The sequence below is a fragment of the Oncorhynchus mykiss genome, chromosome 19 (assembly GCF_057628025.1).
Source record: "Oncorhynchus mykiss isolate SJ-2025 chromosome 19, ASM5762802v1, whole genome shotgun sequence".
In the NCBI taxonomy this organism is placed as follows: Eukaryota; Metazoa; Chordata; class Actinopteri; order Salmoniformes; family Salmonidae; genus Oncorhynchus; species Oncorhynchus mykiss.
In genome coordinates this window covers 49,147,464-49,155,618 of record NC_143040.1, presented here as the reverse complement: position 1 = coordinate 49,155,618, position 8,155 = coordinate 49,147,464, and the positions used below count along the sequence as shown (strand labels likewise).

The 8,155-nt window shown below is 40.8% G+C and overlaps 1 protein-coding gene across 16 annotated transcripts in view; it reads left to right on the top strand.

Moving 5' to 3' along the window:
* The first annotated feature begins 645 nt into the window (after positions 1-645).
* syne2b (spectrin repeat containing, nuclear envelope 2b) overlaps positions 646-8,155 on the top strand; it is a 146,419-nt gene continuing 138,909 nt past the window's right edge. For all 16 annotated transcript variants that reach the window (XR_016488962.1, XM_090211255.1, XM_090211248.1 and 13 more), the window contains exon 1: positions 646-877. The gene's annotated coding sequence lies outside the window, so the exon portion shown is untranslated. The remainder of the gene's footprint in view (positions 878-8,155) is intronic.

Sequence of the window (8,155 nt, the reverse complement as noted above, 5' to 3'; positions counted from 1 at the left end):
ACTGTATGAGTTGTGGGGTGGGGAAAAAAATTGCAATTCTCAAAAACTATACAATGATAATGGACTGGCTGCCTTTGCTGTTGTCAATAACTGTACAAAAGGCCAGGTGTATATTATGTTTATTTATTTTTCAATTAAATCTGCAATAAATACTAATTTCATTACATGGCCCCAGCAGACAGCAGATCTTAAACTGGTGAGACAGTTTAACGTTTCACTCTGTTCCAGGCATACAGCAATTGATATGTAACACTGACACTCTAGTCTCTAGTCAGCTATAGAGACCAATTGGAGGAGGAGTGTGGTGTTTATTTGCTAGTGTAACATTATTACGATTCCATCAAAGCCGCTAGTCTGGCAATAGTGTTGCTGAAGAACATGCCAGATTTAAAAAGGACACTCCAAACCTACCTATCCATAAGATCTGCGTTTGGTGAAGTGGATGGGTTTTTATATCAATATAATACCTGAATTGTGAGATGTGATTTGAAGAAAAAGTTGTTCTTGCAGTGACTATCAGTGTTCATGTTGTTGTTTCACTGGTTACAATGGGATACACTTTTGTAGGCTATAGCCCCCAACCCCTACAGGTGTGACAAAATGGGGAGTATGTCCGACGTGACTGGATGATATATTTAGCTGGCCGGACTCGGTCTGAAACCCACTCCTCGATCGGTAGAGGCTCTCTTTACTCTCGGAGTTGTGTAGACATCTCCACATTTGCGCGCGGTGGGAGGGGTGTAACTTTGCTGGTGCTTCACAACTTGTACTGTACAGCGCACTCTGTTTTCCTTATTCCAATCAATGAGTATTGCTATTGCCGGACTTGTATCTGATTGCCAGACAACTGAAACACGTCTATTCAACTTTGTTACATGTAAGTAGACACCTTTTGGCGAATGAATGATAGTGGCTTTCAGTTTGGAAAGCGCAATATTACTTTACTTACTCTGAGGAAGCTTTTAGTGTTTGATTTTAGGCCTATTGTTAGAATATTTGACCCTCTATTCACCCCTCGACTTGTGTTCAGATGATCATATTAGCCAATATATCATTGAATTAGCATATTTGAGTTTTGTTCCCCCCTCTCTTCATAAATCGTGTAGCCTATGATGAGTTTCTCATTAGGCAACTTCACCATATTTTGACAGAACTATAGGACGACAGTATAGCCTTCATTATTAAAATTCTTCTGGTCCATACTTGTCTGCCTCAAGGACTCTTGACATTACAGAACTTGGGTTTGAAGCGCACTAGAGCGGCACTGAACACGTGCCCACTGGTGCTCTATTTTAGGCAGTGACAAGTTCACGAAGTCGACACGCCTGTCGTGCTATCTAGCATTTCGCTAGTCAAAGTGCACGACATTTATTCTTAACTCGACCTATGTGAGGAATATTTTAAACTCTAATGGAAAAAACTATCCTCCCACTGGGCACGGACTTAATTTCAAAGTCTAGTTTGATTGACATTCGGTTGAGTTGTGAACTAACGTGAATTCAACGTGAAACCAACAACAAATGTCACCACGTCATTGGATATAGGTTAAACGTCGGGTGAAAGAAAATACAACATTCCCTTATATTGATGACTTTTTGATTATCCAATCAGTTTTCCTCATGGATTCAACTTCATCACATTGCCTTTTGTTGTTTAAATTAGTGGAACATTTGATTGACCATTTTTTGCCTAAAAACAAGCTTGTTTGATTATGTTTAACTGTTCTCTCAACAGTGTATGACTGGCATTTTTATGGGACACATTAAGTTTCATTCATGCAGCCAATTTGCAAGACAAGACCCTCTGATAGTTTCTTTATGAATGGAAATAATGCTACAGGTTATTTTTAGCTGTAAAAACATTATACAACTACTTGAATTAGCATGGACTCTTTTTCAATGTGATGAAGTTCTTGCATTACTTACAATTGATCAAAGTTACTGCTTTGTTGCTGTTCTATTTGAGATCTTTGCATTTTACTTTTAAGTTGTTGATTCGTTAAAAAAATGGTAAAAAAAAAAAAAGTTTCCCCATAGGAGAACCCTTTTTGGTTCCAGCCAGGTAAAACCATTTTTCGTTCCAGGTAGAACGCTTTTGGGTTCCGTGTTGAACTCTGTGGAAAGAGTTCTACATGGAACCCAAAATGGTTAGACTCAGAACCAAGAAGGGTTCTTCAAAGGGTTCTCCTATGGGGACAGCCAAAGAACCCTTCTAGTTTCTAGATGGCAGTTTATTTTCTAAGAGTGGACACTGGTTCTCCTGAGCACATACCATAACATTAGGTCAGGGAAATGATAGTCATGATTGATGTTGGATTGACTTGAGTTAGACCCAGAAAGTAGATGCTGTGAAAAGTCAGATGTCTGGCAAAGTTTACAATGACTTTACTTGTATTAAACTTTGCCTTGAAACGATCAGAGAGACCAAATATTTCAGATTGAATAAATTCACAGAGATAGCCTAATCTGTCAGTTAGTTTTTACAAGGTGGAAGTTGATTTGTAAAACTTTTTCTTAGTATAATTTCCCTCATGTTAACGGTCTCATGTCCATTTTGTCAACCATAGAATCTGCTTGGACCTGAATGCTCATTAAATGATTATCTGACATGTAAAATCATGCTTCCTGGTTTATGGAACCGATGAATGAAAGCTACAACCAGAGGGAGATATACAGCACAAGCCCAGTCAAGTAATTGGTCTCTTTGCCAATAACAATGTCTCTGCACTGCATATTGGATGTTAAATACTAACAATGAAAGGCAGAACGGATCAGAGCAGTATGACTTAGTCATTATGAGTGGGAGTCATGTCCTTGACCCTATTTGCCAACCTGTTCCCGTGAGGCCTGGGCTAGACTGGCTGAGTGGTTCTGATATGGGGAGGCCTGTCTGTCTGTCCTCTGCCTCCTCTGAGTCGGCAGATTAAAGAAAACAATGCCCTCTCTCTGTTGAACACTCATGTCTCTCCACAGGCTTACACAGGATACTGCATATGCCCCAAACTGCCCTTCCCAGTGTCCCTTTCTTTAAATGAAACGAGAGACTATTTTTCCTCACCCTCATCTCTCCCCATTTGTGTCACGTGTGTGTCAGAATGCTTGGCTGGATGGGTGGAACTAGCCCAACACACTACTGATTTATTACCCCTGTTCAAACATGACAAAAGGTCTGTGTGCCCTCAAGTCTTGACAGCATTAAAGCCACACTGTAGTTTTTTGTTGCCAATTACATACACAGGCTGAAACCAAACAAATGCACCAGCAAAACAAATATTGTTCAATTTATGCAAAAGAGGACACCAGCACCTCTTTGATATATCCCTTGCATAGGCCCTCCCCCCCCAGGCCTCCAAAAACAAAGAAGTGTTAGGCCTATACTGTTGACGGAAATAGAAGATATGGTGCGTAACCCTCCACCTCGTTGTCCAGCCATGGAGTCATTAGGTGAATGGACTGGACATGTGTTCCATTGGACAAACAGACGGTTCTATGTCATATGTCTGAAGCCTGTGTTATTGTGTTATTGCCTCCCCCCCTGGTCTTTTTCCAGTGCATTGTTACAGTATGTGTTTTTGACCCCCACTGTATCCACAATTAGAGCAACCCTGTATGACTTTGTCTCAGGGACACACAATCTCTGTCCCCCTCTCTCTCTCCAGCTGACATGAACCTTTGGATAGCACAGATGCCACACTGAGGATAGCGACAACACAGTTTAGGACTATGATAGAATTGAGTTGCTTCTCAGTCCTGACACTACGGTCTTTCCACGAAATGAGTGCCTTTTGCGTCCCTTTGTAATTTAAATAAATATTACATATGATATTAAATCAATCCTGTTATATTAAATAAAGTACCCTTTAATACAGACCACGTGTAGAATTCAATCAAATGATTTTTATTGTGAATAAAAACTTACTAATGTGCCAAAAAACAAACAATTACTTATCCCTCTGTGCACCTTCTGTAACTTCTAGAACCATTTAACCCCAAAATATCTTCCAAGTTCTCTCCATCATTCCAAAGCCCTAGTTATTTTGTTGCTTTGACAAAGTCATTTCTGAAGATGATTTATTTAAATTTTTTGTGATTTTTCATTTTATGGTCAACCCTGTTATTTGAATTTAGCTCTTGTTTTAATATACACTGCTCAAAAAAATAAAGGGAACACTAAAATAACACATCCTAGATCTGAATTAATGAAATATTCTTATTAAATACTTTTTTCTTTACATTGTTGAATGTGTTGACAACAAAATCACACAAAAATTATCAATGGAAATCAAATGTATCAACCCATGGAGGTCTGGATTTGGAGTCACACTCAAAATTAAAGTGGAAAACCACACTATAGGCTGATCCAACTTTGATGTAATGTCCTTAAAACAAGTCAAAATGAGCCTCAGTAGTGTGTGTGGCCTCCACGTGCCTGTATGACCTCCCTACAACGCCTGGGCATGCTCCTGATGAGGTGGCGGATGGTCTCCTGAGGGATCTCCTCCCAGACCTGGACTAAAGCATCCGCCAACTCCTGGACAGTCTGTTGGTGGATGGAGCGAGACATGATGTCCCAGATGTGCTCAATTGGATTCAGGTCTGGGGAACGGGCGGGCCAGTCCTTAGCATCAATGCCTTCCTCTTGCAGTAACTGCTGACACACTCCAGCCACATGAGGTCTAGCATTGTCTTGCATTAGGAGGAACCCAGGGCCAACCGCACCAGCATATGGTTTCACAAGGGGTCTGAGGATCTCATCTCGGTACCTAGGCTACCTCTGGCGGGCACATGGAGGGCTGTGCAGCCCCCCAAAGAAATGCCACCCCACACCATGACTGACCCACCGCCAAACCGGTCATGCTGGAGGATGTTGCAGGCAGCAGAACGTTCTCCACGGCGTCTCCAGACTGTCGCGTCTGTCACATGTGCTCAGTGTGAACCTGCTTTCATCTGTAAAGAGCACAGGGCGCCAGTGGCGAATTTACCAATCTTGGTGTTCTCTGGCAAATGAAAAACGTCCTGCACGGTGTTGGGCTGTAAGCACAACCCCTACCTGTGGACGTCGGGCCCTCATACCACCCTCATGGAGTCTGTTTCTGACCGTTTGAGCAGACACATGCACATTTGTGGCCTGCTGGAGGTCATTTTGCAGGTCTCTGGCAGTGCTCCTCCTGCTCCTCCTTGCACAAAGGCGGAGGTAGCGGTCCTGCTGCTGGGTTGTTGCCCTCCTACGGCCTCCTCCACGTCTCCTGATGTACTGGCCTGTCTCCTGGTAGTGCCTCCATTCTCTGGACACTACGCTGACAGACACAGCAAACCTTCTTGCCACAGCTCGCATTGATGTGCCATCCTGGATGAGCTGCACTACCTGAGCCACTTGTGTGGGTTGTAGACTCCGTCTCATGCTACCACTAGAGTGAAAGCACCGCCAGCATTCAAAAGTGACCAAAACATCAGCCAGGAAGCATAGGAACTGAGAAGTGGTCTGTGGTCCCCACCTGCAGAACCACTCCTTTATTGAGGGTGTCTTGCTAATTGCCTATAATTTCCACCTGTTGTCTATTCCATTTGCACAACAGCATGTGCAATTTATTGTCAATCAGTGTTGCTTCCTAAGTGGACAGTTTGATTTCACAGAAGTGTGATTGACTTGGAGTTACATTGTGTTGTTTAAGTGTTCCCTTTATTTTTTTGAGCAGTGTATATACAGTATGTGTTTTAATATCTTCTATTTTAATAGTCAAATCATAGTGTAAAATCAGGTCGAGCATAGTATACATTTTTAACCTCTTGAGATGGGGAAAAGTTTTATATGTGCTCTTTATGACAGAATGTTAAAATTAGGTAAAATCAACTGTTATTTTTTTGGGACCAAGTTACACTTCTCATAAGGGACCAAATTGGCGAAATGACCCATTAGCAGTGGTGGATAAGGCCTCGCCTCGTGTTTATGCATTTTAAAGTTCACCCTGTGTTTATTGCCATTATTCTCTGTATAAGTTATATAGGGAGAGGTGAAGAGCTGTAGGTTAAGACTCTTATTGTGTATTGAGTATTTTGGCCACAGTCACCTGTTTCCTTTTCATAGCTGTCAGTCAAGTTTGACAATTGAGAGAGAGCAAAGAGTGTGGAGCGAGCAGAGAGAGAGCAGAGAAATTAAGTAGACATCTTTAAAGGTCACACATATTTCCTATCACTTATTTGCATCCTTGAGCTACATGAAACAAGACAAAACAGAACTTCCCCGACCCCCACCAGAGACAGAACTTAAACTGATAGAAGCAATCATGGCTTGAGACTCAGGTTAGGACAAATTGTGAAGAATTATTAAATATTAAAGCATTCGATCTCTCACTAAAGGCTTCAGTCATACAAAAGTTATACTTCAATCTGAACTGGTGTCAATGGTGTATTGGAGGTGAAGGCAGGTGCAGGAGAGCAGAGTATAATGAACAGGCGCACTTATATTATCGTTCCAAAATCGAGAGCACTCCATAAATCAAACGGGCTAAAAAACGGAACATAAAAGTAAAGCGCGTAAACTAACATCACATAACATGAAACAATTACGCACAAAACATGATGGGAAACAGAGGGTTAAATACAAGTAGATTGATTGGGGAAATGAATACCAGGTGTGTATGGAAACAAGACAAGACAAATGGATATATGAAAACGGGAGCGGCGATGGCTAGAAAGCCGGTGACGTCGATCGCCGAACGCCGCCCGAAGTCGTGACAACTGGTTCTCTAGCAGATTAGTAAGAATTTCTCACCCCATGTTCAAGAATGGCCTTTTCCGTTTATTTAGATTACAACCTCTCACGTTCGGTTATTTGAAAATGAAATCAAAATATTAAATTCACACAGGACACCGAATAAGGCAGGAGAAATACTCCAGATATAACAGACTGACCCCAGCCCCACGACACATAAACTATTGCAGCATAACCAACTAATTGCAGCATTACCTCAAAAATGGAAGAGGCAAGTGGAAGTGGGATAAAGTAAGGAACTTGCCTGACAGCCCTGCATTAAGAAAATTGCGATAAATAAACAAAATCTACCAGTTTAATTTAAGGACCTGAAAAATGACAGCTGTGTCATAGATTGCTAAAATAATGTAGTTGTGAAGATATTTTGATGTACTGATTCCATGGCACATGGTTTATGAACTGATACGCAAAATGACACCTGATTCAAAACGTATAATATTAAAGTTGATCTACCCCCTAAAAAAATCTAATAAAATACATGTTTGGCAAAATGTTGGATTATGCAGTCTCCTGGTGTTCTCCATGTTGTGATTTCTGTCTTCACCCTGGTGAGTGGTAGGGTTGCAACAGTCATAACAAGGTATAACTGGGGAACAAGGTATAACTGGTTAACACGGTGACGGTGATTTACAGGCTTTAAGTGTGAATACATGGATCGGTATGCTATTGCTACTACTGAGTGAATTTCAGTATGTGTGCATCTCATTGACTGTTCTTGTGTAAAGGGTATTGCATTAAATTGAAGGTGTCACTCATAAACAATAAACTGAACAGAAGCAATAAATATTCTCTACACTCCTTATGTCAGTGTTATGTCAGCGTTATGTTAGCGTTATGTCAGTGTTATGTCAGCGTTATGTCAGTGTTATGTCAGTGTTATGTCAGTGTTATGTCAGTGTTATGTCAGTGTTATATCAGTGTTATGTCAGTGTTATATCAGTGTTATGTCAGTGTTATGTCAGTGTTATATCAGTGTTATGTCAGTGTTATATCAGTGTTATGTCAGTGTTATGTCAGTGTTATGTCAGTGTTATGTCAGTGTTATGTCAGTGTTATATCAGTGTTATGTCAGTGTTAAATCAGTGTTATATCAGTGTTATGTCAGTGTTATATCAGTGTTATGTCAGTGTTTTGTCAGTGTTATGTCAGTGTTATATCAGTGTTATATCAGTGTTATGTCAGTGTTATATCAGTGTTATGTCAGTGTTATATCAGTGTTATGTCAGTGTTATGTCAGTGTTAAGCCACTGTTATGTCAGTGTTATGTCAGTGTTATATCAGTGTTATATCGGTGTTATGTCAGTGTTATATCAGTGTTATATCAGTGTTATGTCAGTGTTATGTCAGTGTTAAGCCAGTGTTATGTCAGTGTTATATCAGTGTT